We start from the raw sequence: 7,008 nt of genomic DNA on the forward strand, positions 1-7,008 counted from the left end.
CTAGAGCGACAGCGGGGCTGCGAAAGACACAAAGCTATGGGCTGCTGCTGCTCATATTGCAGAAGGCTTCTTCTTAAGTCAGGTGCTATTTGCGTTCCCCCTTGCTCCTGCCTTGGTTTGGAAATGGCAGAGGGACTGGTGGTGTGAGGTAGCAAGGCCACCAGCCTGGTCAGATAGGTAGGAGGTCACAAAAACAGCCAGAGATGTGGCCTCAGAGTCGCCTTGGCCTGTCCAGTACTGTCACCCATGGTTTGTGGTGCCCAGGTTAGGTTGTGCTCTGGAGGTTGGAAAGCTGGCTGCCACCTCTGAAGGCTTTAGGGTAATATCTTGTGGTATGAGCAAAAATATCCCATGGAACTGATGGAACACTGTCATAATCAGTCACACAAAGGACTAGAGTTCACAGCAAGTAAAAGTTCCTGTTGCTGTCATACAGTCTGAATATTACATCAATAACCATGCTGCAATTAAAACAAAACTACTAACAGTACACAAAAACAACAACAAAAAGCCTCTGAATTTATTCAAAATAATTACTATTTTAGAATTATTAAGTCTAAATCTATTGTTAAAATTATTAGAAGACACAGCCTGAGAAGTAACAGTCTGTACTAATACAATATTCTAACACTGCCTGTGTCTCTCCTATGAAGACAGGCTGAGGGAGCTGGGCTTGCTCAGCCCAGCTCAGGGAAGCCTCATGGTGGCCTTCCAGTACTGAAAGGAAGCTTAGGAATAGGAGATAAGTCAACTCTCTGCATTGGGCAGATAAGTGATAAGACAAGAATGAAGATGAGATGATTTTGAACCTGCTCCAAAAGCTGGACGCTCACAGGTCCATGGGGCTGGATGGATTGAACCCTAGAGTACTGAGGGAGCTGGCAGATGTGGTTGCCAAGGCACTCTCCATCATTCTTTGACAATCCTGGCTATCTAGGGATGTCCTGGTGTACCGGAGACTGGCAAATGTGATTCCTATCCTCAAAAGGGCTGGAAAGATGATCCTGGTTGCTACAGACCCATCAGTCTCACCTCAGTGCCCAGGGAGGCCATGGAACAGATATTCTCAGGAGCCATAATGGATCAATTAAAGGTAAACCAGGGGATCGGGCCTTGTCAGTGTGGGTTTATGATCCTGCTTGACAAACTTGATTTCCTTCCATAACAAGGTGACCCACTTAGTGGATGAAGGTAAGGCTGTTGATGTGGCCTACATGGACTTCAGTAAAGTCTCCTCATGGAGAAGCTGGCTGCCCAAGGTTCAGATGGGCATACACTCCACTTGGTGAAGCACTGGCTGGATGGCCAGGCCCAAAGATTTGTGGTCAATGGAGTTAAATCCAGTTGGCAGCCAGTCACGAGTGGTGTCCCCCAGGGCTCGGTATTGGGGCCGCTTCTATTTGACATCTTTATTAATTATCTTGATGGGATTGAGTGCAACCTTATTAAGTTTGCAGATGACATCAAGTTGGGAGGGAGTGTTGATCTGCCCAAGGGGAGAAAAACACTACAGAGTGACCTGGATAGACTGAAATGATGGGCCAAGGTAAACTGTATGAGTTTCAGTAAGGCCAAGTGTTAGGTCCTGCATTTTGGTCACTATGACCTCAGATAACCCTACAGGCTTGAGGAAGAGTGGATGGAAAGCTGCCTGATGGAAAGAGACTTCGGTGTACTGATGCATATGAGCCAGCTGTGCTCCCAGGTGGCTAAAAAGGCCAGTGACATCCTGGCTTATATCAGGCATGATGTGGTGAGCAGGACTAGGGAAGTAATCCTGCCCCTGTCCTTGGCACTGGTGAGGCTCCACCTTGGGTACTGTGTCCAGTTTTGGACACCTCAATACAGAAAGGACATTGAGCTGCTGGAGCAGGTCCAAAGAAGGGCAACAAGGCCTGTGAAGGGCTTTCCAACACATATTGGAACTTGAGTTTCAGCGTTTCCACAAGAAAGTAAAGCAGTGAAATGGAAAGAAAAGAGGAATGCTGAAAAAACAAATTTATAATAAGAAATTTTCTTGCAGAAGTGCTCTGACAAAGTCCCTAAGCAGGTGTAGCCACATCTGCCATAGCCCACTCATGGCTTTGGCTGGGCAGCATCTTGGCCAGTGCATGAGCTCAGCTACTTGGAGGGTCACCCAGAGAATCAGGATCTGAGAGTGCTGTGGTGTAAGGGATAAAATGTAACATAGCAAAACTATCAGAGCCATTGCAGAAACAATGTATTCTTATGGTTCAGCATTATGTGAATTAGTTAAAACATCACCTTTTTACAAGGAAAAGAGTGAGCAATGAAAGTGGGTTCAGTAACTGAAAGGTAGTCCATCATCCTCTACCACTGAGCTAATCACAAGCCGTTGCAGATTTATGGATGTCAGGCATGTTATAGGGTATGCAGCTGGATTAATAACAGCATCACCTAATTGACTAACCAACCACCACATTGTGTGAGTGAGGGCTGCTACTTACACCTAGTATCCCAGCTCAATATATCTCATGGTTGTCTAGCTCAAAGGTCTGGACTCCTAATTACAGGCATTTCTACAACTAAGTGTATTTAAAAATAATAATCGATAATGTATTCACTTTATGAATGAATAAGCATTAACAGGGAAACTGCCCTTCTGTTCAATCCAGTTTGATTAATGGATGGCTCAATTATAGATAGACAAGTAGTGTCACAGCTTATGAAGCCATCTACTCTGACTTCTTGTCCTGCACATGCCACTGAATTCCTTGAATTAATTCCTGCTCCAAGTAGACCGAAAGTTGTAGGAAATACCCAATCTTGATTTTGAAGTGTCCTTAACATATTTTGCTGAAACACTGTGAAACATTTGCTTATTTCTCCCACGAGTGTGCCCAGTTTCCTTTTCAGCTGATGAATCTTGTCGTGACACTGAAAACTATTTTGAAAAGTTCGTAGTTTTTTTTTTCCTCTTCTTTAATATTTGTAGCCACTGGTTAAATGAAAGGATCCAGTATTTGCTTCTGAAATCTGAAATCATAGTGTTATGCTCTCCATTAATGAGATCCTGGTCACACTGAAGTCAAATTCCCACCTCCTTGAATGAAATCAGGGTTTAATTTCTGTTTCAAATAACATCGTGTCCAAATAAAAGAGGTCTAAAAATTCACACACATTATCAGATTACTTCTATACCCCATTCTAGATCATAGACTTCTCAAAAATCACGTGGGTTCACTGATTAGAAGCTTGAGAGGAGATTTCTTTTTGGGGGAACCAGCTGGGATGATGGCAAATGTTATCGTGCTCCTGTTCCACATAATCACCCTTGTTGAACAGCTGAAAATGTGATTACGCCTCAGGTAATGAGGAAAAATTTGAATTTTAGCCACTTTCTTTTTTAATAAACAGTCATTTCGTTTTAAAAACAAAAATAATAATTGACTAAATAGGCTTTATTCCACTCTGAAAAACATAGCTTTCTAGGAGATAATGCAGGAATGAATCCACGAGAGGGACATTCACCAGCAGCCCACAGTCCCATCCAAACCCTCCAGGAGAAATTCAACCAGCTGCCGACACAGCTTTTAACTTACTTTGGAGGTTCTTAAGAAATAAAACTGGTTTGATAAGTTATTAATGGAAACAGTTTTGTAACTACTTTGGTAGTTTAATTTTCTATATTTACCCAAAAACTTTAAATAAAACATAGTCTGCTGGCTCTACATATCTTATCTGCGTGTGTGTTCATCAGAGAATCTGAATGCAGATTTTTATGATTCCATTTGGGTGCCTAAAGAAATACTGTGCATTATAAACCATGGAGTTGTTAATCAGTTTGTGAAGATTCTGACAGCTTTCTTCCTATTAACTGTGCATGCAACTGCCGAATAAAGAGCCGATGGAGCAAGATTTAATCAGCTAAAAGACAACTGGAGTGCTCTTGGATCCCTCTGCTACTGTGGGACTCAGGGAGGATCCTGCACCCTGGCAGGACTGGGTGATGAAATGATGTACTACTGAATGATACCTCACATCTGCAGAGACTTAAACTCCTTACCCCCTCCACCTTTTCTTTAGCTTCCACTTTGTGTGCTTTAAATATGAAAGATGACAGCTCATGAAAGGATACAAAGTAGGGTGCGGGCTTAAGAAAGTCAAGAACAAAGTGTCGTGTCTGGTCTTTGAATTTCTTAAAATTAAGGAGTCTTTAGAAGCAGAGCTGTTCACCTTCACTCACAACCTTGGAACTGCTCTGTGGAAAAGGCAAAGATCTTTTCCCTGTTAGTCACTTTTAGTTAGATTTAATACTTAATCTTCCAGAAATGGGGCTGCTAACCCACAGATGGCGTTCTCCAGGACGTGCCGCCCACCCTGTGCTGAAAGCTGTCTTTTCGTGTTATATGTCATCACAGACTTTAGCCAGAAAGGTTTTGAACTTGAGAGAAGAGCAGGGAGTCAGTGCTGCAGTCGCAGGGCCCCCAGCAAACTATGGGGTGAGCGCAGAACAAACATTGAAATCAGCTGCGGGGCTGGTGCAAGGAACAGCATAGGCCATCAGCCCACGGGGAGAGAAAGGACAAAGGAAAACGCACACTCTTCTATATTTAATGCAATTGTTTCCAGAGAGATCTAGTTTACTAACCTTGTCTTTATTTTCTTCCCTGAAACCCATTGGTACTCTCAGCTGGCTAGTGCAGGTTCATATAGCAGCAGAGTTGGGGCAGCTGAAACCTGTCCCATGTTGTTGGCTGAGTAATAAAATCAGCCTTGGCTGCTTTAGTAGGCTTTATGGCTTGCTCCAAACTCTGTCCTGCTGCAGCTAGGCAGCTACTCCTGGGCTCTCAGCAATTTATGGGTGGTTTGGGGTTAGGGAACTGCACCCTTTCAGCAGGTGAGTACAGGTCTGTATTATTCTTTGCAAATCAGAGATTAAGTGTGAAGGTAAAAACTCAGCAGGAACTGGGAAGTGCTGACTTTCAATAGAAAAGTGTAGCTAATCATTTTTATGAAATGACCTACAATGTGGGAGATCAGGGGTGAAAGTGAACTCGTGTTTGGTAGGACTACCAGCATGGGCATATCACTAGTGTGGCTTCCAGCTCTGGAGGGGCCTGAGCGTGACACTGGAAACCTGTCCTGCTGTTGTATCCCACCTCTGTGCCATGGGTAGTTGACTCATTGACAGAATTGACGTTGCCCAATATTGATGTACAGACTTAATGTCCTTGATATGCCCTGGCTCTGCTGGTAGTTCCCAAGAAAAAAGGGCTGATGGAAGTGGACGAGCAGGGCAAACCCTCAGAGGTGTCCACCTCTTCCCTTTGGAGACCTTTATGTTGGTGAAAGAGACAGCGATCTAGAAAGTGTTACTTCAGTGTTTTGTTTGTTTGTTTGTTTTTGTCATGAAGGGAAAAAAACTCTTCTTAAATCTCCTTTTTTTACAACTTTGTAAATATTGATATCCCTGTTGCAAGTTGGTACTTTACAGTGAAGGGCACGAACCTAGAGTAGAGTAGAGATTCAAGTTCCTGCCTAGTATAGGGAAGTGATTTGCCTGGGTTAAATATATTTCAATTCACTCATTTGATGTTTACAGGCATTTTCAGTATGTCATTAGGGAAAGACTGTACACAAATTTCCAAAGACAAAAAGTGACAGCAGCACAAATGTGGTCTCGGGAACATATCATGATGACAGAACTGGATGACTGTGGGGAACAGGCAAGGGCAGTTGTTAGGTGTGAATGTGACACTCAACACTCAGATGCTTGCAGTTCACAATTTGCTTTTATCATAATCAGCAACCTCACAACTGCCATTGTGTGTTAACTCCAGCCTGCCCTGGGCAGACCTGTATTAACCTTTGCTTATGGAACCACGGCAGGACTCAAGCAAAGAAAAAAATATATCATGTCAGATTCTCCACTGGTGTAAATCAGCTTCTTACTGCTGACTTTGAAGGAGTGACACCTGCTCTCTCAAGCTGATGATCTTACCCCATGCATCATTAAGTTGTCTCATTCTTCCCCTGCGTCTCCTTTTGTTATCTAGCTGCAACTTTCCTGTGCTGAAGACTGAAATAGGGTCTTTGATCCTCTGATAACTCCTTGAGACTCCCTCTGTCCCCAAGATAATTGGCCAAGACATTTCCTGAGTTATCCAGGGTCATCGCATCTGCCCTTTCACTTGGAGAGAGATTACAGGCAAGGGAAAAGTCTTGGAGCCTTCACAGATGCAGATGCCCTACACGAGAGCTGCCCTGTGCAGTAGGTCAGGCTCCCCTCCTGACATGAGGGATAAACTATCGCTTAACCTATCCTGTGACTGATGTGCTAACAGAAAACCTTTGGAGTGCCCTGGGCCCTCAGACAGAGCAACTTACTGCTTTTGTCCCATCTTACTGGGGGATGCTGAAAAAGGAGAGAGGGAAAGCTGCTTTTCTACTTATAGCAAGACATTTACACAGTATGATCAAGACATCTCTCAATATTCAAAAAGCAAGGCATTTTTTTTTCAGTTCTACATATTTGTAACTATTTTCCAAATCTCCAATTCTTTTTTTTTTCAACTTCATTAAAATATATGATCACTGAAAAGTGCAGTGTTTCAATAACCACATTAATGAAATGTAGGCATATGGCATCACTTCCATGTATGCACAAAGATTGCATTCACAGTACAGTCAGCAGGGTTTTATATTTACCTCAGCAGCAGAAAGTTCAGGGTGTCAGACCTAAGACTGACTCTTCAGCAGTCTTCTTAAAGATGTTTTTATTCAGCAGTGGCTTCCCAAGGATAAGACATTTCTGACATTTGCTGCTTAACAATAACACTGATCCACTAATTGATGTTTCACCAGGACTGCACAAGATATGACTTAAGAAAAATAAATAAATCAGAATATTTTTTTTCAAAATTAAATCAAACGCCTTACAAATGTCTCAGTATATTGCACTGAAGCAATTACCTTTTCAGCCAAATTTGTAATCTTATCAGGTTTGTTTGACAAGACCTATTTTCCATAAAATCATGTTGACTG

Source organism: Coturnix japonica, chromosome 3, assembly GCF_001577835.2.
Source record: "Coturnix japonica isolate 7356 chromosome 3, Coturnix japonica 2.1, whole genome shotgun sequence".
Lineage (NCBI taxonomy): Eukaryota > Metazoa > Chordata > Aves > Galliformes > Phasianidae > Coturnix > Coturnix japonica.